The sequence below is a fragment of the Schistocerca gregaria genome, unplaced genomic scaffold (assembly GCF_023897955.1).
Source record: "Schistocerca gregaria isolate iqSchGreg1 unplaced genomic scaffold, iqSchGreg1.2 ptg001368l, whole genome shotgun sequence".
In the NCBI taxonomy this organism is placed as follows: Eukaryota; Metazoa; Arthropoda; class Insecta; order Orthoptera; family Acrididae; genus Schistocerca; species Schistocerca gregaria.
In genome coordinates this window covers 1-17,925 of record NW_026062673.1, presented here as the reverse complement: position 1 = coordinate 17,925, position 17,925 = coordinate 1, and the positions used below count along the sequence as shown (strand labels likewise).

The window sequence follows — 17,925 nt, the reverse complement described above, 5'->3', positions numbered from 1 at the left end:
GCTGCAATGACGATAGTGACCCACTGTTTGAAAACACTGTGCCCTCTTGATTTTTCGCTCATGTTCCGCGGGCTGCAGGTGCCAGTTATCAACACGCAATGCCGCCGCACGAAAGAGCGGGCAGCTGCCTGTGTAGTCAATCTCTGTTCGAATAGGGCAGTCGTTTGAGGTGCAATGGATGGGCAGCCAGTCGCAGCAGAACAGGAAGCTGCGTCGTGCACTGTTTCTACAAAAGCGAACAACACTGTCGCAGGTAGCGTGGCCGAGCGGTCTAAGGCGCTGGTTTAAGGCACCAGTCTCTTCGGAGGCGTGGGTTCGAATCCCACCGCTGCCAATTTTTTCTCGTTTTTTGTGCCATTGCGGTGTTTTCTCTTGCGCTACAACGCAGCTCCTGTGACCGCCGTGCCGCGTAGGTAGCGTGGCCGAGCGGTCTAAGGCGCTGGTTTCAGGCACCAGTCTCTTCGGAGGCGTGGGTTCGAATCCCACCGCTGCCAACGTTTTCTGTCTCGAAAGCAGCAGCACTGGTTACCCGCGAAGGAAACAGCGCAGCAAGCCGTGAGCGCCTCTTTCTTAAATTGTCGTAGCACAGTGCGTGGTGCAACGACAGCATTCAGAGGAGCAGTTTGGAGTAATGATGCCTTGCGTTCGTGTTCATGAAATGTGTCCCGAGCATGCCGTTCTACAAAGTGGAAGCGTAGATTTTTACAGACGTCTTTCAATAGCGTGTTCGCCGGAGGAGCACTCGTGTCTTAATCCGGTGTGGTCTAGTGGCTAGGATACCTGGCTCTCACCCAGGAGGCCCGGGTTCGATTCCCGGCACCGGAAATGCCTATTTTGTTGCTCCTCTCATGCGACTTGGCCCGACTTAGCTCGACTGACGCTACGCTGACGCTTGCAGAAAACCACGTAAAGTATGACTGGCGGCCACAAGTGACGGCGAGAGAGATGCGACGTCTGCCCACCTCCTATCGAGGCACATACCTGTGGTCAACAGACTTGGAGGACTGCAAGACATTGCCACGGGTGGTGAATGCAGCTAACCCCTGTGCTTAGTGTCCTAATAGCGCGGGCACGTTCGTTTGCCAGTATACATGTAATGAAGAACGCGTCTGACACAGCTGTGGCGAGACACAGTGGCGAGACACAGTGGCTGAGCTTTGCTGTGCATCGCCACTTGCACACGCGAGAACTGCTTTCGGCGGTGCCTCCGTGGCCGTGATCGTCTAGTGGTTAGGACATTGCGTTGTGGCCGCAATAACCCAGGTTCGAATCCTGGTCACGGCACTTTTTAAAGTTTTGCCTCGCTGTCGCTGCAATGACGATAGTGACCCACTGTTTGAAAACACTGTGCCCTCTTGATTTTTCGCTCATGTTCCGCGGGCTGCAGGTGCCAGTTATCAACACGCAATGCCGCCGCACGAAAGAGCGGGCAGCTGCCTGTGTAGTCAATCTCTGTTTGAATAGGGCAGTCGTTTGAGGTGCAATGGATGGGCAGCCAGTCGCAGCAGAACAGGAAGCTGCGTCGTGCACTGTTTCTACAAAAGCGAACAACACTGTCGTAGATAGCGTGGCCGAGCGGTCTAAGGCGCTGGTTTCAGGCACCAGTCTCTTCGGAGGCGTGGGTTCGAATCCCACCGCTGCCAACGTTTTCTGTCTCGAAAGCAGCAGCACTGGTTACCCGCGAAGGAAACAGCGCAGCAAGCCGTGAGCGCCTCTTTCTTAAATTGTCGTAGCACAGTGCGTGGTGCAACGACAGCATTCAGAGGAGCAGTTTGGAGTAATGATGCCTTGCGTTCGTGTTCATGAAATGTGTCCCGAGCATGCCGTTCTACAAAGTGGAAGCGTAGATTTTTACAGACGTCTTTCAATAGCGTGTTCGCCGGAGGAGCACTCGTGTCTTAATCCGGTGTGGTCTAGTGGCTAGGATACCTGGCTCTCACCCAGGAGGCCCGGGTTCGATTCCCGGCACCGGAAATGCCTATTTTGTTGCTCCTCTCATGCGACTTGGCCCGACTTAGCTCGACTGACGCTACGCTGACGCTTGCAGAAAACCACGTAAAGTATGACTGGCGGCCACAAGTGACGGCGAGAGAGATGCGACGTCTGCCCACCTCCTATCGAGGCACATACCTGTGGTCAACAGACTTGGAGGACTGCAAGACATTGCCACGGGTGGTGAATGCAGCTAACCCCTGTGCTTAGTGTCCTAATAGCGCGGGCACGTTCGTTTGCCAGTATACATGTAATGAAGAACGCGTCTGACACAGCTGTGGCGAGACACAGTGGCGAGACACAGTGGCTGAGCTTTGCGGTGCATCGCCACTTGCACACGCGAGAACTGCTTTCGGCGGTGCCTCCGTGGCCGTGATCGTCTAGTGGTTAGGACATTGCGTTGTGGCCGCAATAACCCAGGTTCGAATCCTGGTCACGGCACTTTTTAAAGTTTTGCCTCGCTGTCGCTGCAATGACGATAGTGACCCACTGTTTGAAAACACTGTGCCCTCTTGATTTTTCGCTCATGTTCCGCGGGCTGCAGGTGCCAGTTATCAACACGCAATGCCGCCGCACGAAAGAGCGGGCAGCTGCCTGTGTAGTCAATCTCTGTTCGAATAGGGCAGTCGTTTGAGGTGCAATGGATGGGCAGCCAGTCGCAGCAGAACAGGAAGCTGCGTCGTGCACTGTTTCTACAAAAGCGAACAACACTGTCGCAGGTAGCGTGGCCGAGCGGTCTAAGGCGCTGGTTTAAGGCACCAGTCTCTTCGGAGGCGTGGGTTCGAATCCCACCGCTGCCAATTTTTTCTCGTTTTTTGTGCCATTGCGGTGTTTTCTCTTGCGCTACAACGCAGCTCCTGTGACCGCCGTGCCGCGTAGGTAGCGTGGCCGAGCGGTCTAAGGCGCTGGTTTCAGGCACCAGTCTCTTCGGAGGCGTGGGTTCGAATCCCACCGCTGCCAACGTTTTCTGTCTCGAAAGCAGCAGCACTGGTTACCCGCGAAGGAAACAGCGCAGCAAGCCGTGAGCGCCTCTTTCTTAAATTGTCGTAGCACAGTGCGTGGTGCAACGACAGCATTCAGAGGAGCAGTTTGGAGTAATGATGCCTTGCGTTCGTGTTCATGAAATGTGTCCCGAGCATGCCGTTCTACAAAGTGGAAGCGTAGATTTTTACAGACGTCTTTCAATAGCGTGTTCGCCGGAGGAGCACTCGTGTCTTAATCCGGTGTGGTCTAGTGGCTAGGATACCTGGCTCTCACCCAGGAGGCCCGGGTTCGATTCCCGGCACCGGAAATGCCTATTTTGTTGCTCCTCTCATGCGACTTGGCCCGACTTAGCTCGACTGACGCTACGCTGACGCTTGCAGAAAACCACGTAAAGTATGACTGGCGGCCACAAGTGACGGCGAGAGAGATGCGACGTCTGCCCACCTCCTATCGAGGCACATACCTGTGGTCAACAGACTTGGAGGACTGCAAGACATTGCCACGGGTGGTGAATGCAGCTAACCCCTGTGCTTAGTGTCCTAATAGCGCGGGCACGTTCGTTTGCCAGTATACATGTAATGAAGAACGCGTCTGACACAGCTGTGGCGAGACACAGTGGCGAGACACAGTGGCTGAGCTTTGCTGTGCATCGCCACTTGCACACGCGAGAACTGCTTTCGGCGGTGCCTCCGTGGCCGTGATCGTCTAGTGGTTAGGACATTGCGTTGTGGCCGCAATAACCCAGGTTCGAATCCTGGTCACGGCACTTTTTAAAGTTTTGCCTCGCTGTCGCTGCAATGACGATAGTGACCCACTGTTTGAAAACACTGTGCCCTCTTGATTTTTCGCTCATGTTCCGCGGGCTGCAGGTGCCAGTTATCAACACGCAATGCCGCCGCACGAAAGAGCGGGCAGCTGCCTGTGTAGTCAATCTCTGTTTGAATAGGGCAGTCGTTTGAGGTGCAATGGATGGGCAGCCAGTCGCAGCAGAACAGGAAGCTGCGTCGTGCACTGTTTCTACAAAAGCGAACAACACTGTCGTAGGTAGCGTGGCCGAGCGGTCTAAGGCGCTGGTTTCAGGCACCAGTCTCTTCGGAGGCGTGGGTTCGAATCCCACCGCTGCCAACGTTTTCTGTCTCGAAAGCAGCAGCACTGGTTACCCGCGAAGGAAACAGCGCAGCAAGCCGTGAGCGCCTCTTTCTTAAATTGTCGTAGCACAGTGCGTGGTGCAACGACAGCATTCAGAGGAGCAGTTTGGAGTAATGATGCCTTGCGTTCGTGTTCATGAAATGTGTCCCGAGCATGCCGTTCTACAAAGTGGAAGCGTAGATTTTTACAGACGTCTTTCAATAGCGTGTTCGCCGGAGGAGCACTCGTGTCTTAATCCGGTGTGGTCTAGTGGCTAGGATACCTGGCTCTCACCCAGGAGGCCCGGGTTCGATTCCCGGCACCGGAAATGCCTATTTTGTTGCTCCTCTCATGCGACTTGGCCCGACTTAGCTCGACTGACGCTACGCTGACGCTTGCAGAAAACCACGTAAAGTATGACTGGCGGCCACAAGTGACGGCGAGAGAGATGCGACGTCTGCCCACCTCCTATCGAGGCACATACCTGTGGTCAACAGACTTGGAGGACTGCAAGACATTGCCACGGGTGGTGAATGCAGCTAACCCCTGTGCTTAGTGTCCTAATAGCGCGGGCACGTTCGTTTGCCAGTATACATGTAATGAAGAACGCGTCTGACACAGCTGTGGCGAGACACAGTGGCGAGACACAGTGGCTGAGCTTTGCTGTGCATCGCCACTTGCACACGCGAGAACTGCTTTCGGCGGTGCCTCCGTGGCCGTGATCGTCTAGTGGTTAGGACATTGCGTTGTGGCCGCAATAACCCAGGTTCGAATCCTGGTCACGGCACTTTTTAAAGTTTTGCCTCGCTGTCGCTGCAATGACGATAGTGACCCACTGTTTGAAAACACTGTGCCCTCTTGATTTTTCGCTCATGTTCCGCGGGCTGCAGGTGCCAGTTATCAACACGCAATGCCGCCGCACGAAAGAGCGGGCAGCTGCCTGTGTAGTCAATCTCTGTTCGAATAGGGCAGTCGTTTGAGGTGCAATGGATGGGCAGCCAGTCGCAGCAGAACAGGAAGCTGCGTCGTGCACTGTTTCTACAAAAGCGAACAACACTGTCGCAGGTAGCGTGGCCGAGCGGTCTAAGGCGCTGGTTTAAGGCACCAGTCTCTTCGGAGGCGTGGGTTCGAATCCCACCGCTGCCAATTTTTTCTCGTTTTTTGTGCCATTGCGGTGTTTTCTCTTGCGCTACAACGCAGCTCCTGTGACCGCCGTGCCGCGTAGGTAGCGTGGCCGAGCGGTCTAAGGCGCTGGTTTCAGGCACCAGTCTCTTCGGAGGCGTGGGTTCGAATCCCACCGCTGCCAACGTTTTCTGTCTCGAAAGCAGCAGCACTGGTTACCCGCGAAGGAAACAGCGCAGCAAGCCGTGAGCGCCTCTTTCTTAAATTGTCGTAGCACAGTGCGTGGTGCAACGACAGCATTCAGAGGAGCAGTTTGGAGTAATGATGCCTTGCGTTCGTGTTCATGAAATGTGTCCCGAGCATGCCGTTCTACAAAGTGGAAGCGTAGATTTTTACAGACGTCTTTCAATAGCGTGTTCGCCGGAGGAGCACTCGTGTCTTAATCCGGTGTGGTCTAGTGGCTAGGATACCTGGCTCTCACCCAGGAGGCCCGGGTTCGATTCCCGGCACCGGAAATGCCTATTTTGTTGCTCCTCTCATGCGACTTGGCCCGACTTAGCTCGACTGACGCTACGCTGACGCTTGCAGAAAACCACGTAAAGTATGACTGGCGGCCACAAGTGACGGCGAGAGAGATGCGACGTCTGCCCACCTCCTATCGAGGCACATACCTGTGGTCAACAGACTTGGAGGACTGCAAGACATTGCCACGGGTGGTGAATGCAGCTAACCCCTGTGCTTAGTGTCCTAATAGCGCGGGCACGTTCGTTTGCCAGTATACATGTAATGAAGAACGCGTCTGACACAGCTGTGGCGAGACACAGTGGCGAGACACAGTGGCTGAGCTTTGCTGTGCATCGCCACTTGCACACGCGAGAACTGCTTTCGGCGGTGCCTCCGTGGCCGTGATCGTCTAGTGGTTAGGACATTGCGTTGTGGCCGCAATAACCCAGGTTCGAATCCTGGTCACGGCACTTTTTAAAGTTTTGCCTCGCTGTCGCTGCAATGACGATAGTGACCCACTGTTTGAAAACACTGTGCCCTCTTGATTTTTCGCTCATGTTCCGCGGGCTGCAGGTGCCAGTTATCAACACGCAATGCCGCCGCACGAAAGAGCGGGCAGCTGCCTGTGTAGTCAATCTCTGTTTGAATAGGGCAGTCGTTTGAGGTGCAATGGATGGGCAGCCAGTCGCAGCAGAACAGGAAGCTGCGTCGTGCACTGTTTCTACAAAAGCGAACAACACTGTCGTAGATAGCGTGGCCGAGCGGTCTAAGGCGCTGGTTTCAGGCACCAGTCTCTTCGGAGGCGTGGGTTCGAATCCCACCGCTGCCAACGTTTTCTGTCTCGAAAGCAGCAGCACTGGTTACCCGCGAAGGAAACAGCGCAGCAAGCCGTGAGCGCCTCTTTCTTAAATTGTCGTAGCACAGTGCGTGGTGCAACGACAGCATTCAGAGGAGCAGTTTGGAGTAATGATGCCTTGCGTTCGTGTTCATGAAATGTGTCCCGAGCATGCCGTTCTACAAAGTGGAAGCGTAGATTTTTACAGACGTCTTTCAATAGCGTGTTCGCCGGAGGAGCACTCGTGTCTTAATCCGGTGTGGTCTAGTGGCTAGGATACCTGGCTCTCACCCAGGAGGCCCGGGTTCGATTCCCGGCACCGGAAATGCCTATTTTGTTGCTCCTCTCATGCGACTTGGCCCGACTTAGCTCGACTGACGCTACGCTGACGCTTGCAGAAAACCACGTAAAGTATGACTGGCGGCCACAAGTGACGGCGAGAGAGATGCGACGTCTGCCCACCTCCTATCGAGGCACATACCTGTGGTCAACAGACTTGGAGGACTGCAAGACATTGCCACGGGTGGTGAATGCAGCTAACCCCTGTGCTTAGTGTCCTAATAGCGCGGGCACGTTCGTTTGCCAGTATACATGTAATGAAGAACGCGTCTGACACAGCTGTGGCGAGACACAGTGGCGAGACACAGTGGCTGAGCTTTGCTGTGCATCGCCACTTGCACACGCGAGAACTGCTTTCGGCGGTGCCTCCGTGGCCGTGATCGTCTAGTGGTTAGGACATTGCGTTGTGGCCGCAATAACCCAGGTTCGAATCCTGGTCACGGCACTTTTTAAAGTTTTGCCTCGCTGTCGCTGCAATGACGATAGTGACCCACTGTTTGAAAACACTGTGCCCTCTTGATTTTTCGCTCATGTTCCGCGGGCTGCAGGTGCCAGTTATCAACACGCAATGCCGCCGCACGAAAGAGCGGGCAGCTGCCTGTGTAGTCAATCTCTGTTCGAATAGGGCAGTCGTTTGAGGTGCAATGGATGGGCAGCCAGTCGCAGCAGAACAGGAAGCTGCGTCGTGCACTGTTTCTACAAAAGCGAACAACACTGTCGCAGGTAGCGTGGCCGAGCGGTCTAAGGCGCTGGTTTAAGGCACCAGTCTCTTCGGAGGCGTGGGTTCGAATCCCACCGCTGCCAATTTTTTCTCGTTTTTTGTGCCATTGCGGTGTTTTCTCTTGCGCTACAACGCAGCTCCTGTGACCGCCGTGCCGCGTAGGTAGCGTGGCCGAGCGGTCTAAGGCGCTGGTTTCAGGCACCAGTCTCTTCGGAGGCGTGGGTTCGAATCCCACCGCTGCCAACGTTTTCTGTCTCGAAAGCAGCAGCACTGGTTACCCGCGAAGGAAACAGCGCAGCAAGCCGTGAGCGCCTCTTTCTTAAATTGTCGTAGCACAGTGCGTGGTGCAACGACAGCATTCAGAGGAGCAGTTTGGAGTAATGATGCCTTGCGTTCGTGTTCATGAAATGTGTCCCGAGCATGCCGTTCTACAAAGTGGAAGCGTAGATTTTTACAGACGTCTTTCAATAGCGTGTTCGCCGGAGGAGCACTCGTGTCTTAATCCGGTGTGGTCTAGTGGCTAGGATACCTGGCTCTCACCCAGGAGGCCCGGGTTCGATTCCCGGCACCGGAAATGCCTATTTTGTTGCTCCTCTCATGCGACTTGGCCCGACTTAGCTCGACTGACGCTACGCTGACGCTTGCAGAAAACCACGTAAAGTATGACTGGCGGCCACAAGTGACGGCGAGAGAGATGCGACGTCTGCCCACCTCCTATCGAGGCACATACCTGTGGTCAACAGACTTGGAGGACTGCAAGACATTGCCACGGGTGGTGAATGCAGCTAACCCCTGTGCTTAGTGTCCTAATAGCGCGGGCACGTTCGTTTGCCAGTATACATGTAATGAAGAACGCGTCTGACACAGCTGTGGCGAGACACAGTGGCGAGACACAGTGGCTGAGCTTTGCTGTGCATCGCCACTTGCACACGCGAGAACTGCTTTCGGCGGTGCCTCCGTGGCCGTGATCGTCTAGTGGTTAGGACATTGCGTTGTGGCCGCAATAACCCAGGTTCGAATCCTGGTCACGGCACTTTTTAAAGTTTTGCCTCGCTGTCGCTGCAATGACGATAGTGACCCACTGTTTGAAAACACTGTGCCCTCTTGATTTTTCGCTCATGTTCCGCGGGCTGCAGGTGCCAGTTATCAACACGCAATGCCGCCGCACGAAAGAGCGGGCAGCTGCCTGTGTAGTCAATCTCTGTTTGAATAGGGCAGTCGTTTGAGGTGCAATGGATGGGCAGCCAGTCGCAGCAGAACAGGAAGCTGCGTCGTGCACTGTTTCTACAAAAGCGAACAACACTGTCGTAGATAGCGTGGCCGAGCGGTCTAAGGCGCTGGTTTCAGGCACCAGTCTCTTCGGAGGCGTGGGTTCGAATCCCACCGCTGCCAACGTTTTCTGTCTCGAAAGCAGCAGCACTGGTTACCCGCGAAGGAAACAGCGCAGCAAGCCGTGAGCGCCTCTTTCTTAAATTGTCGTAGCACAGTGCGTGGTGCAACGACAGCATTCAGAGGAGCAGTTTGGAGTAATGATGCCTTGCGTTCGTGTTCATGAAATGTGTCCCGAGCATGCCGTTCTACAAAGTGGAAGCGTAGATTTTTACAGACGTCTTTCAATAGCGTGTTCGCCGGAGGAGCACTCGTGTCTTAATCCGGTGTGGTCTAGTGGCTAGGATACCTGGCTCTCACCCAGGAGGCCCGGGTTCGATTCCCGGCACCGGAAATGCCTATTTTGTTGCTCCTCTCATGCGACTTGGCCCGACTTAGCTCGACTGACGCTACGCTGACGCTTGCAGAAAACCACGTAAAGTATGACTGGCGGCCACAAGTGACGGCGAGAGAGATGCGACGTCTGCCCACCTCCTATCGAGGCACATACCTGTGGTCAACAGACTTGGAGGACTGCAAGACATTGCCACGGGTGGTGAATGCAGCTAACCCCTGTGCTTAGTGTCCTAATAGCGCGGGCACGTTCGTTTGCCAGTATACATGTAATGAAGAACGCGTCTGACACAGCTGTGGCGAGACACAGTGGCGAGACACAGTGGCTGAGCTTTGCTGTGCATCGCCACTTGCACACGCGAGAACTGCTTTCGGCGGTGCCTCCGTGGCCGTGATCGTCTAGTGGTTAGGACATTGCGTTGTGGCCGCAATAACCCAGGTTCGAATCCTGGTCACGGCACTTTTTAAAGTTTTGCCTCGCTGTCGCTGCAATGACGATAGTGACCCACTGTTTGAAAACACTGTGCCCTCTTGATTTTTCGCTCATGTTCCGCGGGCTGCAGGTGCCAGTTATCAACACGCAATGCCGCCGCACGAAAGAGCGGGCAGCTGCCTGTGTAGTCAATCTCTGTTTGAATAGGGCAGTCGTTTGAGGTGCAATGGATGGGCAGCCAGTCGCAGCAGAACAGGAAGCTGCGTCGTGCACTGTTTCTACAAAAGCGAACAACACTGTCGTAGATAGCGTGGCCGAGCGGTCTAAGGCGCTGGTTTCAGGCACCAGTCTCTTCGGAGGCGTGGGTTCGAATCCCACCGCTGCCAACGTTTTCTGTCTCGAAAGCAGCAGCACTGGTTACCCGCGAAGGAAACAGCGCAGCAAGCCGTGAGCGCCTCTTTCTTAAATTGTCGTAGCACAGTGCGTGGTGCAACGACAGCATTCAGAGGAGCAGTTTGGAGTAATGATGCCTTGCGTTCGTGTTCATGAAATGTGTCCCGAGCATGCCGTTCTACAAAGTGGAAGCGTAGATTTTTACAGACGTCTTTCAATAGCGTGTTCGCCGGAGGAGCACTCGTGTCTTAATCCGGTGTGGTCTAGTGGCTAGGATACCTGGCTCTCACCCAGGAGGCCCGGGTTCGATTCCCGGCACCGGAAATGCCTATTTTGTTGCTCCTCTCATGCGACTTGGCCCGACTTAGCTCGACTGACGCTACGCTGACGCTTGCAGAAAACCACGTAAAGTATGACTGGCGGCCACAAGTGACGGCGAGAGAGATGCGACGTCTGCCCACCTCCTATCGAGGCACATACCTGTGGTCAACAGACTTGGAGGACTGCAAGACATTGCCACGGGTGGTGAATGCAGCTAACCCCTGTGCTTAGTGTCCTAATAGCGCGGGCACGTTCGTTTGCCAGTATACATGTAATGAAGAACGCGTCTGACACAGCTGTGGCGAGACACAGTGGCGAGACACAGTGGCTGAGCTTTGCTGTGCATCGCCACTTGCACACGCGAGAACTGCTTTCGGCGGTGCCTCCGTGGCCGTGATCGTCTAGTGGTTAGGACATTGCGTTGTGGCCGCAATAACCCAGGTTCGAATCCTGGTCACGGCACTTTTTAAAGTTTTGCCTCGCTGTCGCTGCAATGACGATAGTGACCCACTGTTTGAAAACACTGTGCCCTCTTGATTTTTCGCTCATGTTCCGCGGGCTGCAGGTGCCAGTTATCAACACGCAATGCCGCCGCACGAAAGAGCGGGCAGCTGCCTGTGTAGTCAATCTCTGTTCGAATAGGGCAGTCGTTTGAGGTGCAATGGATGGGCAGCCAGTCGCAGCAGAACAGGAAGCTGCGTCGTGCACTGTTTCTACAAAAGCGAACAACACTGTCGCAGGTAGCGTGGCCGAGCGGTCTAAGGCGCTGGTTTAAGGCACCAGTCTCTTCGGAGGCGTGGGTTCGAATCCCACCGCTGCCAATTTTTTCTCGTTTTTTGTGCCATTGCGGTGTTTTCTCTTGCGCTACAACGCAGCTCCTGTGACCGCCGTGCCGCGTAGGTAGCGTGGCCGAGCGGTCTAAGGCGCTGGTTTCAGGCACCAGTCTCTTCGGAGGCGTGGGTTCGAATCCCACCGCTGCCAACGTTTTCTGTCTCGAAAGCAGCAGCACTGGTTACCCGCGAAGGAAACAGCGCAGCAAGCCGTGAGCGCCTCTTTCTTAAATTGTCGTAGCACAGTGCGTGGTGCAACGACAGCATTCAGAGGAGCAGTTTGGAGTAATGATGCCTTGCGTTCGTGTTCATGAAATGTGTCCCGAGCATGCCGTTCTACAAAGTGGAAGCGTAGATTTTTACAGACGTCTTTCAATAGCGTGTTCGCCGGAGGAGCACTCGTGTCTTAATCCGGTGTGGTCTAGTGGCTAGGATACCTGGCTCTCACCCAGGAGGCCCGGGTTCGATTCCCGGCACCGGAAATGCCTATTTTGTTGCTCCTCTCATGCGACTTGGCCCGACTTAGCTCGACTGACGCTACGCTGACGCTTGCAGAAAACCACGTAAAGTATGACTGGCGGCCACAAGTGACGGCGAGAGAGATGCGACGTCTGCCCACCTCCTATCGAGGCACATACCTGTGGTCAACAGACTTGGAGGACTGCAAGACATTGCCACGGGTGGTGAATGCAGCTAACCCCTGTGCTTAGTGTCCTAATAGCGCGGGCACGTTCGTTTGCCAGTATACATGTAATGAAGAACGCGTCTGACACAGCTGTGGCGAGACACAGTGGCGAGACACAGTGGCTGAGCTTTGCTGTGCATCGCCACTTGCACACGCGAGAACTGCTTTCGGCGGTGCCTCCGTGGCCGTGATCGTCTAGTGGTTAGGACATTGCGTTGTGGCCGCAATAACCCAGGTTCGAATCCTGGTCACGGCACTTTTTAAAGTTTTGCCTCGCTGTCGCTGCAATGACGATAGTGACCCACTGTTTGAAAACACTGTGCCCTCTTGATTTTTCGCTCATGTTCCGCGGGCTGCAGGTGCCAGTTATCAACACGCAATGCCGCCGCACGAAAGAGCGGGCAGCTGCCTGTGTAGTCAATCTCTGTTTGAATAGGGCAGTCGTTTGAGGTGCAATGGATGGGCAGCCAGTCGCAGCAGAACAGGAAGCTGCGTCGTGCACTGTTTCTACAAAAGCGAACAACACTGTCGTAGATAGCGTGGCCGAGCGGTCTAAGGCGCTGGTTTCAGGCACCAGTCTCTTCGGAGGCGTGGGTTCGAATCCCACCGCTGCCAACGTTTTCTGTCTCGAAAGCAGCAGCACTGGTTACCCGCGAAGGAAACAGCGCAGCAAGCCGTGAGCGCCTCTTTCTTAAATTGTCGTAGCACAGTGCGTGGTGCAACGACAGCATTCAGAGGAGCAGTTTGGAGTAATGATGCCTTGCGTTCGTGTTCATGAAATGTGTCCCGAGCATGCCGTTCTACAAAGTGGAAGCGTAGATTTTTACAGACGTCTTTCAATAGCGTGTTCGCCGGAGGAGCACTCGTGTCTTAATCCGGTGTGGTCTAGTGGCTAGGATACCTGGCTCTCACCCAGGAGGCCCGGGTTCGATTCCCGGCACCGGAAATGCCTATTTTGTTGCTCCTCTCATGCGACTTGGCCCGACTTAGCTCGACTGACGCTACGCTGACGCTTGCAGAAAACCACGTAAAGTATGACTGGCGGCCACAAGTGACGGCGAGAGAGATGCGACGTCTGCCCACCTCCTATCGAGGCACATACCTGTGGTCAACAGACTTGGAGGACTGCAAGACATTGCCACGGGTGGTGAATGCAGCTAACCCCTGTGCTTAGTGTCCTAATAGCGCGGGCACGTTCGTTTGCCAGTATACATGTAATGAAGAACGCGTCTGACACAGCTGTGGCGAGACACAGTGGCGAGACACAGTGGCTGAGCTTTGCGGTGCATCGCCACTTGCACACGCGAGAACTGCTTTCGGCGGTGCCTCCGTGGCCGTGATCGTCTAGTGGTTAGGACATTGCGTTGTGGCCGCAATAACCCAGGTTCGAATCCTGGTCACGGCACTTTTTAAAGTTTTGCCTCGCTGTCGCTGCAATGACGATAGTGACCCACTGTTTGAAAACACTGTGCCCTCTTGATTTTTCGCTCATGTTCCGCGGGCTGCAGGTGCCAGTTATCAACACGCAATGCCGCCGCACGAAAGAGCGGGCAGCTGCCTGTGTAGTCAATCTCTGTTCGAATAGGGCAGTCGTTTGAGGTGCAATGGATGGGCAGCCAGTCGCAGCAGAACAGGAAGCTGCGTCGTGCACTGTTTCTACAAAAGCGAACAACACTGTCGCAGGTAGCGTGGCCGAGCGGTCTAAGGCGCTGGTTTAAGGCACCAGTCTCTTCGGAGGCGTGGGTTCGAATCCCACCGCTGCCAATTTTTTCTCGTTTTTTGTGCCATTGCGGTGTTTTCTCTTGCGCTACAACGCAGCTCCTGTGACCGCCGTGCCGCGTAGGTAGCGTGGCCGAGCGGTCTAAGGCGCTGGTTTCAGGCACCAGTCTCTTCGGAGGCGTGGGTTCGAATCCCACCGCTGCCAACGTTTTCTGTCTCGAAAGCAGCAGCACTGGTTACCCGCGAAGGAAACAGCGCAGCAAGCCGTGAGCGCCTCTTTCTTAAATTGTCGTAGCACAGTGCGTGGTGCAACGACAGCATTCAGAGGAGCAGTTTGGAGTAATGATGCCTTGCGTTCGTGTTCATGAAATGTGTCCCGAGCATGCCGTTCTACAAAGTGGAAGCGTAGATTTTTACAGACGTCTTTCAATAGCGTGTTCGCCGGAGGAGCACTCGTGTCTTAATCCGGTGTGGTCTAGTGGCTAGGATACCTGGCTCTCACCCAGGAGGCCCGGGTTCGATTCCCGGCACCGGAAATGCCTATTTTGTTGCTCCTCTCATGCGACTTGGCCCGACTTAGCTCGACTGACGCTACGCTGACGCTTGCAGAAAACCACGTAAAGTATGACTGGCGGCCACAAGTGACGGCGAGAGAGATGCGACGTCTGCCCACCTCCTATCGAGGCACATACCTGTGGTCAACAGACTTGGAGGACTGCAAGACATTGCCACGGGTGGTGAATGCAGCTAACCCCTGTGCTTAGTGTCCTAATAGCGCGGGCACGTTCGTTTGCCAGTATACATGTAATGAAGAACGCGTCTGACACAGCTGTGGCGAGACACAGTGGCGAGACACAGTGGCTGAGCTTTGCGGTGCATCGCCACTTGCACACGCGAGAACTGCTTTCGGCGGTGCCTCCGTGGCCGTGATCGTCTAGTGGTTAGGACATTGCGTTGTGGCCGCAATAACCCAGGTTCGAATCCTGGTCACGGCACTTTTTAAAGTTTTGCCTCGCTGTCGCTGCAATGACGATAGTGACCCACTGTTTGAAAACACTGTGCCCTCTTGATTTTTCGCTCATGTTCCGCGGGCTGCAGGTGCCAGTTATCAACACGCAATGCCGCCGCACGAAAGAGCGGGCAGCTGCCTGTGTAGTCAATCTCTGTTCGAATAGGGCAGTCGTTTGAGGTGCAATGGATGGGCAGCCAGTCGCAGCAGAACAGGAAGCTGCGTCGTGCACTGTTTCTACAAAAGCGAACAACACTGTCGCAGGTAGCGTGGCCGAGCGGTCTAAGGCGCTGGTTTAAGGCACCAGTCTCTTCGGAGGCGTGGGTTCGAATCCCACCGCTGCCAATTTTTTCTCGTTTTTTGTGCCATTGCGGTGTTTTCTCTTGCGCTACAACGCAGCTCCTGTGACCGCCGTGCCGCGTAGGTAGCGTGGCCGAGCGGTCTAAGGCGCTGGTTTCAGGCACCAGTCTCTTCGGAGGCGTGGGTTCGAATCCCACCGCTGCCAACGTTTTCTGTCTCGAAAGCAGCAGCACTGGTTACCCGCGAAGGAAACAGCGCAGCAAGCCGTGAGCGCCTCTTTCTTAAATTGTCGTAGCACAGTGCGTGGTGCAACGACAGCATTCAGAGGAGCAGTTTGGAGTAATGATGCCTTGCGTTCGTGTTCATGAAATGTGTCCCGAGCATGCCGTTCTACAAAGTGGAAGCGTAGATTTTTACAGACGTCTTTCAATAGCGTGTTCGCCGGAGGAGCACTCGTGTCTTAATCCGGTGTGGTCTAGTGGCTAGGATACCTGGCTCTCACCCAGGAGGCCCGGGTTCGATTCCCGGCACAACACGCGATCTAGTGTTGCTCCTCTCATGCGACTTGGCCCGACTTAGCTCGACTGACGCTACGCTGACGCTTGCAGAAAACCACGTAAAGTATGACTGGCGGCCACAAGTGACGGCGAGAGAGATGCGACGTCTGCCCACCTCCTATCGAGGCACATACCTGTGGTCAACAGACTTGGAGGACTGCAAGACATTGCCACGGGTGGTGAATGCAGCTAACCCCTGTGCTTAGTGTCCTAATAGCGCGGGCACGTTCGTTTGCCAGTATACATGTAATGAAGAACGCGTCTGACACAGCTGTGGCGAGACACAGTGGCGAGACACAGTGGCTGAGCTTTGCTGTGCATCGCCACTTGCACACGCGAGAACTGCTTTCGGCGGTGCCTCCGTGGCCGTGATCGTCTAGTGGTTAGGACATTGCGTTGTGGCCGCAATAACCCAGGTTCGAATCCTGGTCACGGCACTTTTTAAAGTTTTGCCTCGCTGTCGCTGCAATGACGATAGTGACCCACTGTTTGAAAACACTGTGCCCTCTTGATTTTTCGCTCATGTTCCGCGGGCTGCAGGTGCCAGTTATCAACACGCAATGCCGCCGCACGAAAGAGCGGGCAGCTGCCTGTGTAGTCAATCTCTGTTTGAATAGGGCAGTCGTTTGAGGTGCAATGGATGGGCAGCCAGTCGCAGCAGAACAGGAAGCTGCGTCGTGCACTGTTTCTACAAAAGCGAACAACACTGTCGTAGATAGCGTGGCCGAGCGGTCTAAGGCGCTGGTTTCAGGCACCAGTCTCTTCGGAGGCGTGGGTTCGAATCCCACCGCTGCCAACGTTTTCTGTCTCGAAAGCAGCAGCACTGGTTACCCGCGAAGGAAACAGCGCAGCAAGCCGTGAGCGCCTCTTTCTTAAATTGTCGTAGCACAGTGCGTGGTGCAACGACAGCATTCAGAGGAGCAGTTTGGAGTAATGATGCCTTGCGTTCGTGTTCATGAAATGTGTCCCGAGCATGCCGTTCTACAAAGTGGAAGCGTAGATTTTTACAGACGTCTTTCAATAGCGTGTTCGCCGGAGGAGCACTCGTGTCTTAATCCGGTGTGGTCTAGTGGCTAGGATACCTGGCTCTCACCCAGGAGGCCCGGGTTCGATTCCCGGCACCGGAAATGCCTATTTTGTTGCTCCTCTCATGCGACTTGGCCCGACTTAGCTCGACTGACGCTACGCTGACGCTTGCAGAAAACCACGTAAAGTATGACTGGCGGCCACAAGTGACGGCGAGAGAGATGCGACGTCTGCCCACCTCCTATCGAGGCACATACCTGTGGTCAACAGACTTGGAGGACTGCAAGACATTGCCACGGGTGGTGAATGCAGCTAACCCCTGTGCTTAGTGTCCTAATAGCGCGGGCACGTTCGTTTGCCAGTATACATGTAATGAAGAACGCGTCTGACACAGCTGTGGCGAGACACAGTGGCGAGACACAGTGGCTGAGCTTTGCGGTGCATCGCCACTTGCACACGCGAGAACTGCTTTCGGCGGTGCCTCCGTGGCCGTGATCGTCTAGTGGTTAGGACATTGCGTTGTGGCCGCAATAACCCAGGTTCGAATCCTGGTCACGGCACTTTTTAAAGTTTTGCCTCGCTGTCGCTGCAATGACGATAGTGACCCACTGTTTGAAAACACTGTGCCCTCTTGATTTTTCGCTCATGTTCCGCGGGCTGCAGGTGCCAGTTATCAACACGCAATGCCGCCGCACGAAAGAGCGGGCAGCTGCCTGTGTAGTCAATCTCTGTTCGAATAGGGCAGTCGTTTGAGGTGCAATGGATGGGCAGCCAGTCGCAGCAGAACAGGAAGCTGCGTCGTGCACTGTTTCTACAAAAGCGAACAACACTGTCGCAGGTAGCGTGGCCGAGCGGTCTAAGGCGCTGGTTTAAGGCACCAGTCTCTTCGGAGGCGTGGGTTCGAATCCCACCGCTGCCAATTTTTTCTCGTTTTTTGTGCCATTGCGGTGTTTTCTCTTGCGCTACAACGCAGCTCCTGTGACCGCCGTGCCGCGTAGGTAGCGTGGCCGAGCGGTCTAAGGCGCTGGTTTCAGGCACCAGTCTCTTCGGAGGCGTGGGTTCGAATCCCACCGCTGCCAACGTTTTCTGTCTCGAAAGCAGCAGCACTGGTTACCCGCGAAGGAAACAGCGCAGCAAGCCGTGAGCGCCTCTTTCTTAAATTGTCGTAGCACAGTGCGTGGTGCAACGACAGCATTCAGAGGAGCAGTTTGGAGTAATGATGCCTTGCGTTCGTGTTCATGAAATGTGTCCCGAGCATGCCGTTCTACAAAGTGGAAGCGTAGATTTTAACACGCGATCTAGTGT

The 17,925-nt window shown here is 54.8% G+C and overlaps 51 non-coding genes across 51 annotated transcripts; all 51 read left to right on the top strand.

The window, feature by feature from the left end:
- The first annotated feature begins 252 nt into the window (after positions 1–252).
- Positions 253–334, top strand: Trnal-aag (transfer RNA leucine (anticodon AAG)). The gene has a single exon. It is a non-coding gene; the product is annotated as a tRNA-Leu (tRNA).
- A 78-nt stretch (positions 335–412) lies between these two features.
- Positions 413–494, top strand: Trnal-cag (transfer RNA leucine (anticodon CAG)). Its single transcript has one exon. It is a non-coding gene; the product is annotated as a tRNA-Leu (tRNA).
- A 259-nt stretch (positions 495–753) lies between these two features.
- Trnae-cuc (transfer RNA glutamic acid (anticodon CUC)) lies at positions 754–825 on the top strand. Its single transcript has one exon. It is a non-coding gene; the product is annotated as a tRNA-Glu (tRNA).
- Positions 826–1,212: 387 nt separating this feature from the next.
- On the top strand, positions 1,213–1,284 carry Trnah-gug (transfer RNA histidin (anticodon GUG)). The gene has a single exon. It is a non-coding gene; the product is annotated as a tRNA-His (tRNA).
- Positions 1,285–1,561: 277 nt separating this feature from the next.
- On the top strand, positions 1,562–1,643 carry Trnal-cag (transfer RNA leucine (anticodon CAG)). Its single transcript has one exon. It is a non-coding gene; the product is annotated as a tRNA-Leu (tRNA).
- A 259-nt stretch (positions 1,644–1,902) lies between these two features.
- On the top strand, positions 1,903–1,974 carry Trnae-cuc (transfer RNA glutamic acid (anticodon CUC)). Its single transcript has one exon. It is a non-coding gene; the product is annotated as a tRNA-Glu (tRNA).
- Positions 1,975–2,361: 387 nt separating this feature from the next.
- On the top strand, positions 2,362–2,433 carry Trnah-gug (transfer RNA histidin (anticodon GUG)). Its single transcript has one exon. It is a non-coding gene; the product is annotated as a tRNA-His (tRNA).
- A 277-nt stretch (positions 2,434–2,710) lies between these two features.
- Positions 2,711–2,792, top strand: Trnal-aag (transfer RNA leucine (anticodon AAG)). The gene has a single exon. It is a non-coding gene; the product is annotated as a tRNA-Leu (tRNA).
- A 78-nt stretch (positions 2,793–2,870) lies between these two features.
- Trnal-cag (transfer RNA leucine (anticodon CAG)) lies at positions 2,871–2,952 on the top strand. The gene has a single exon. It is a non-coding gene; the product is annotated as a tRNA-Leu (tRNA).
- Positions 2,953–3,211: 259 nt separating this feature from the next.
- Positions 3,212–3,283, top strand: Trnae-cuc (transfer RNA glutamic acid (anticodon CUC)). The gene has a single exon. It is a non-coding gene; the product is annotated as a tRNA-Glu (tRNA).
- Positions 3,284–3,670: 387 nt separating this feature from the next.
- Trnah-gug (transfer RNA histidin (anticodon GUG)) lies at positions 3,671–3,742 on the top strand. The gene has a single exon. It is a non-coding gene; the product is annotated as a tRNA-His (tRNA).
- Positions 3,743–4,019: 277 nt separating this feature from the next.
- On the top strand, positions 4,020–4,101 carry Trnal-cag (transfer RNA leucine (anticodon CAG)). The gene has a single exon. It is a non-coding gene; the product is annotated as a tRNA-Leu (tRNA).
- Positions 4,102–4,360: 259 nt separating this feature from the next.
- Trnae-cuc (transfer RNA glutamic acid (anticodon CUC)) lies at positions 4,361–4,432 on the top strand. The gene has a single exon. It is a non-coding gene; the product is annotated as a tRNA-Glu (tRNA).
- Positions 4,433–4,819: 387 nt separating this feature from the next.
- On the top strand, positions 4,820–4,891 carry Trnah-gug (transfer RNA histidin (anticodon GUG)). Its single transcript has one exon. It is a non-coding gene; the product is annotated as a tRNA-His (tRNA).
- A 277-nt stretch (positions 4,892–5,168) lies between these two features.
- On the top strand, positions 5,169–5,250 carry Trnal-aag (transfer RNA leucine (anticodon AAG)). Its single transcript has one exon. It is a non-coding gene; the product is annotated as a tRNA-Leu (tRNA).
- A 78-nt stretch (positions 5,251–5,328) lies between these two features.
- Positions 5,329–5,410, top strand: Trnal-cag (transfer RNA leucine (anticodon CAG)). The gene has a single exon. It is a non-coding gene; the product is annotated as a tRNA-Leu (tRNA).
- Positions 5,411–5,669: 259 nt separating this feature from the next.
- Positions 5,670–5,741, top strand: Trnae-cuc (transfer RNA glutamic acid (anticodon CUC)). Its single transcript has one exon. It is a non-coding gene; the product is annotated as a tRNA-Glu (tRNA).
- A 387-nt stretch (positions 5,742–6,128) lies between these two features.
- Positions 6,129–6,200, top strand: Trnah-gug (transfer RNA histidin (anticodon GUG)). The gene has a single exon. It is a non-coding gene; the product is annotated as a tRNA-His (tRNA).
- Positions 6,201–6,477: 277 nt separating this feature from the next.
- Positions 6,478–6,559, top strand: Trnal-cag (transfer RNA leucine (anticodon CAG)). The gene has a single exon. It is a non-coding gene; the product is annotated as a tRNA-Leu (tRNA).
- Positions 6,560–6,818: 259 nt separating this feature from the next.
- Positions 6,819–6,890, top strand: Trnae-cuc (transfer RNA glutamic acid (anticodon CUC)). The gene has a single exon. It is a non-coding gene; the product is annotated as a tRNA-Glu (tRNA).
- A 387-nt stretch (positions 6,891–7,277) lies between these two features.
- Trnah-gug (transfer RNA histidin (anticodon GUG)) lies at positions 7,278–7,349 on the top strand. Its single transcript has one exon. It is a non-coding gene; the product is annotated as a tRNA-His (tRNA).
- Positions 7,350–7,626: 277 nt separating this feature from the next.
- Trnal-aag (transfer RNA leucine (anticodon AAG)) lies at positions 7,627–7,708 on the top strand. The gene has a single exon. It is a non-coding gene; the product is annotated as a tRNA-Leu (tRNA).
- A 78-nt stretch (positions 7,709–7,786) lies between these two features.
- Positions 7,787–7,868, top strand: Trnal-cag (transfer RNA leucine (anticodon CAG)). The gene has a single exon. It is a non-coding gene; the product is annotated as a tRNA-Leu (tRNA).
- A 259-nt stretch (positions 7,869–8,127) lies between these two features.
- Positions 8,128–8,199, top strand: Trnae-cuc (transfer RNA glutamic acid (anticodon CUC)). Its single transcript has one exon. It is a non-coding gene; the product is annotated as a tRNA-Glu (tRNA).
- Positions 8,200–8,586: 387 nt separating this feature from the next.
- On the top strand, positions 8,587–8,658 carry Trnah-gug (transfer RNA histidin (anticodon GUG)). The gene has a single exon. It is a non-coding gene; the product is annotated as a tRNA-His (tRNA).
- Positions 8,659–8,935: 277 nt separating this feature from the next.
- On the top strand, positions 8,936–9,017 carry Trnal-cag (transfer RNA leucine (anticodon CAG)). The gene has a single exon. It is a non-coding gene; the product is annotated as a tRNA-Leu (tRNA).
- A 259-nt stretch (positions 9,018–9,276) lies between these two features.
- Positions 9,277–9,348, top strand: Trnae-cuc (transfer RNA glutamic acid (anticodon CUC)). Its single transcript has one exon. It is a non-coding gene; the product is annotated as a tRNA-Glu (tRNA).
- Positions 9,349–9,735: 387 nt separating this feature from the next.
- Trnah-gug (transfer RNA histidin (anticodon GUG)) lies at positions 9,736–9,807 on the top strand. Its single transcript has one exon. It is a non-coding gene; the product is annotated as a tRNA-His (tRNA).
- A 277-nt stretch (positions 9,808–10,084) lies between these two features.
- On the top strand, positions 10,085–10,166 carry Trnal-cag (transfer RNA leucine (anticodon CAG)). The gene has a single exon. It is a non-coding gene; the product is annotated as a tRNA-Leu (tRNA).
- A 259-nt stretch (positions 10,167–10,425) lies between these two features.
- On the top strand, positions 10,426–10,497 carry Trnae-cuc (transfer RNA glutamic acid (anticodon CUC)). Its single transcript has one exon. It is a non-coding gene; the product is annotated as a tRNA-Glu (tRNA).
- Positions 10,498–10,884: 387 nt separating this feature from the next.
- On the top strand, positions 10,885–10,956 carry Trnah-gug (transfer RNA histidin (anticodon GUG)). Its single transcript has one exon. It is a non-coding gene; the product is annotated as a tRNA-His (tRNA).
- Positions 10,957–11,233: 277 nt separating this feature from the next.
- On the top strand, positions 11,234–11,315 carry Trnal-aag (transfer RNA leucine (anticodon AAG)). Its single transcript has one exon. It is a non-coding gene; the product is annotated as a tRNA-Leu (tRNA).
- A 78-nt stretch (positions 11,316–11,393) lies between these two features.
- Trnal-cag (transfer RNA leucine (anticodon CAG)) lies at positions 11,394–11,475 on the top strand. Its single transcript has one exon. It is a non-coding gene; the product is annotated as a tRNA-Leu (tRNA).
- A 259-nt stretch (positions 11,476–11,734) lies between these two features.
- Trnae-cuc (transfer RNA glutamic acid (anticodon CUC)) lies at positions 11,735–11,806 on the top strand. Its single transcript has one exon. It is a non-coding gene; the product is annotated as a tRNA-Glu (tRNA).
- Positions 11,807–12,193: 387 nt separating this feature from the next.
- On the top strand, positions 12,194–12,265 carry Trnah-gug (transfer RNA histidin (anticodon GUG)). Its single transcript has one exon. It is a non-coding gene; the product is annotated as a tRNA-His (tRNA).
- Positions 12,266–12,542: 277 nt separating this feature from the next.
- Trnal-cag (transfer RNA leucine (anticodon CAG)) lies at positions 12,543–12,624 on the top strand. The gene has a single exon. It is a non-coding gene; the product is annotated as a tRNA-Leu (tRNA).
- A 259-nt stretch (positions 12,625–12,883) lies between these two features.
- Trnae-cuc (transfer RNA glutamic acid (anticodon CUC)) lies at positions 12,884–12,955 on the top strand. The gene has a single exon. It is a non-coding gene; the product is annotated as a tRNA-Glu (tRNA).
- A 387-nt stretch (positions 12,956–13,342) lies between these two features.
- Positions 13,343–13,414, top strand: Trnah-gug (transfer RNA histidin (anticodon GUG)). Its single transcript has one exon. It is a non-coding gene; the product is annotated as a tRNA-His (tRNA).
- A 277-nt stretch (positions 13,415–13,691) lies between these two features.
- Positions 13,692–13,773, top strand: Trnal-aag (transfer RNA leucine (anticodon AAG)). The gene has a single exon. It is a non-coding gene; the product is annotated as a tRNA-Leu (tRNA).
- Positions 13,774–13,851: 78 nt separating this feature from the next.
- On the top strand, positions 13,852–13,933 carry Trnal-cag (transfer RNA leucine (anticodon CAG)). Its single transcript has one exon. It is a non-coding gene; the product is annotated as a tRNA-Leu (tRNA).
- Positions 13,934–14,192: 259 nt separating this feature from the next.
- On the top strand, positions 14,193–14,264 carry Trnae-cuc (transfer RNA glutamic acid (anticodon CUC)). Its single transcript has one exon. It is a non-coding gene; the product is annotated as a tRNA-Glu (tRNA).
- A 387-nt stretch (positions 14,265–14,651) lies between these two features.
- Positions 14,652–14,723, top strand: Trnah-gug (transfer RNA histidin (anticodon GUG)). The gene has a single exon. It is a non-coding gene; the product is annotated as a tRNA-His (tRNA).
- A 277-nt stretch (positions 14,724–15,000) lies between these two features.
- Positions 15,001–15,082, top strand: Trnal-aag (transfer RNA leucine (anticodon AAG)). Its single transcript has one exon. It is a non-coding gene; the product is annotated as a tRNA-Leu (tRNA).
- A 78-nt stretch (positions 15,083–15,160) lies between these two features.
- On the top strand, positions 15,161–15,242 carry Trnal-cag (transfer RNA leucine (anticodon CAG)). The gene has a single exon. It is a non-coding gene; the product is annotated as a tRNA-Leu (tRNA).
- Positions 15,243–15,504: 262 nt separating this feature from the next.
- Positions 15,505–15,572, top strand: Trnae-cuc (transfer RNA glutamic acid (anticodon CUC)). Its single transcript has one exon. It is a non-coding gene; the product is annotated as a tRNA-Glu (tRNA).
- A 387-nt stretch (positions 15,573–15,959) lies between these two features.
- Positions 15,960–16,031, top strand: Trnah-gug (transfer RNA histidin (anticodon GUG)). Its single transcript has one exon. It is a non-coding gene; the product is annotated as a tRNA-His (tRNA).
- A 277-nt stretch (positions 16,032–16,308) lies between these two features.
- On the top strand, positions 16,309–16,390 carry Trnal-cag (transfer RNA leucine (anticodon CAG)). The gene has a single exon. It is a non-coding gene; the product is annotated as a tRNA-Leu (tRNA).
- A 259-nt stretch (positions 16,391–16,649) lies between these two features.
- On the top strand, positions 16,650–16,721 carry Trnae-cuc (transfer RNA glutamic acid (anticodon CUC)). The gene has a single exon. It is a non-coding gene; the product is annotated as a tRNA-Glu (tRNA).
- A 387-nt stretch (positions 16,722–17,108) lies between these two features.
- On the top strand, positions 17,109–17,180 carry Trnah-gug (transfer RNA histidin (anticodon GUG)). The gene has a single exon. It is a non-coding gene; the product is annotated as a tRNA-His (tRNA).
- A 277-nt stretch (positions 17,181–17,457) lies between these two features.
- Positions 17,458–17,539, top strand: Trnal-aag (transfer RNA leucine (anticodon AAG)). The gene has a single exon. It is a non-coding gene; the product is annotated as a tRNA-Leu (tRNA).
- A 78-nt stretch (positions 17,540–17,617) lies between these two features.
- On the top strand, positions 17,618–17,699 carry Trnal-cag (transfer RNA leucine (anticodon CAG)). Its single transcript has one exon. It is a non-coding gene; the product is annotated as a tRNA-Leu (tRNA).
- Positions 17,700–17,925: the final 226 nt, after the last annotated feature.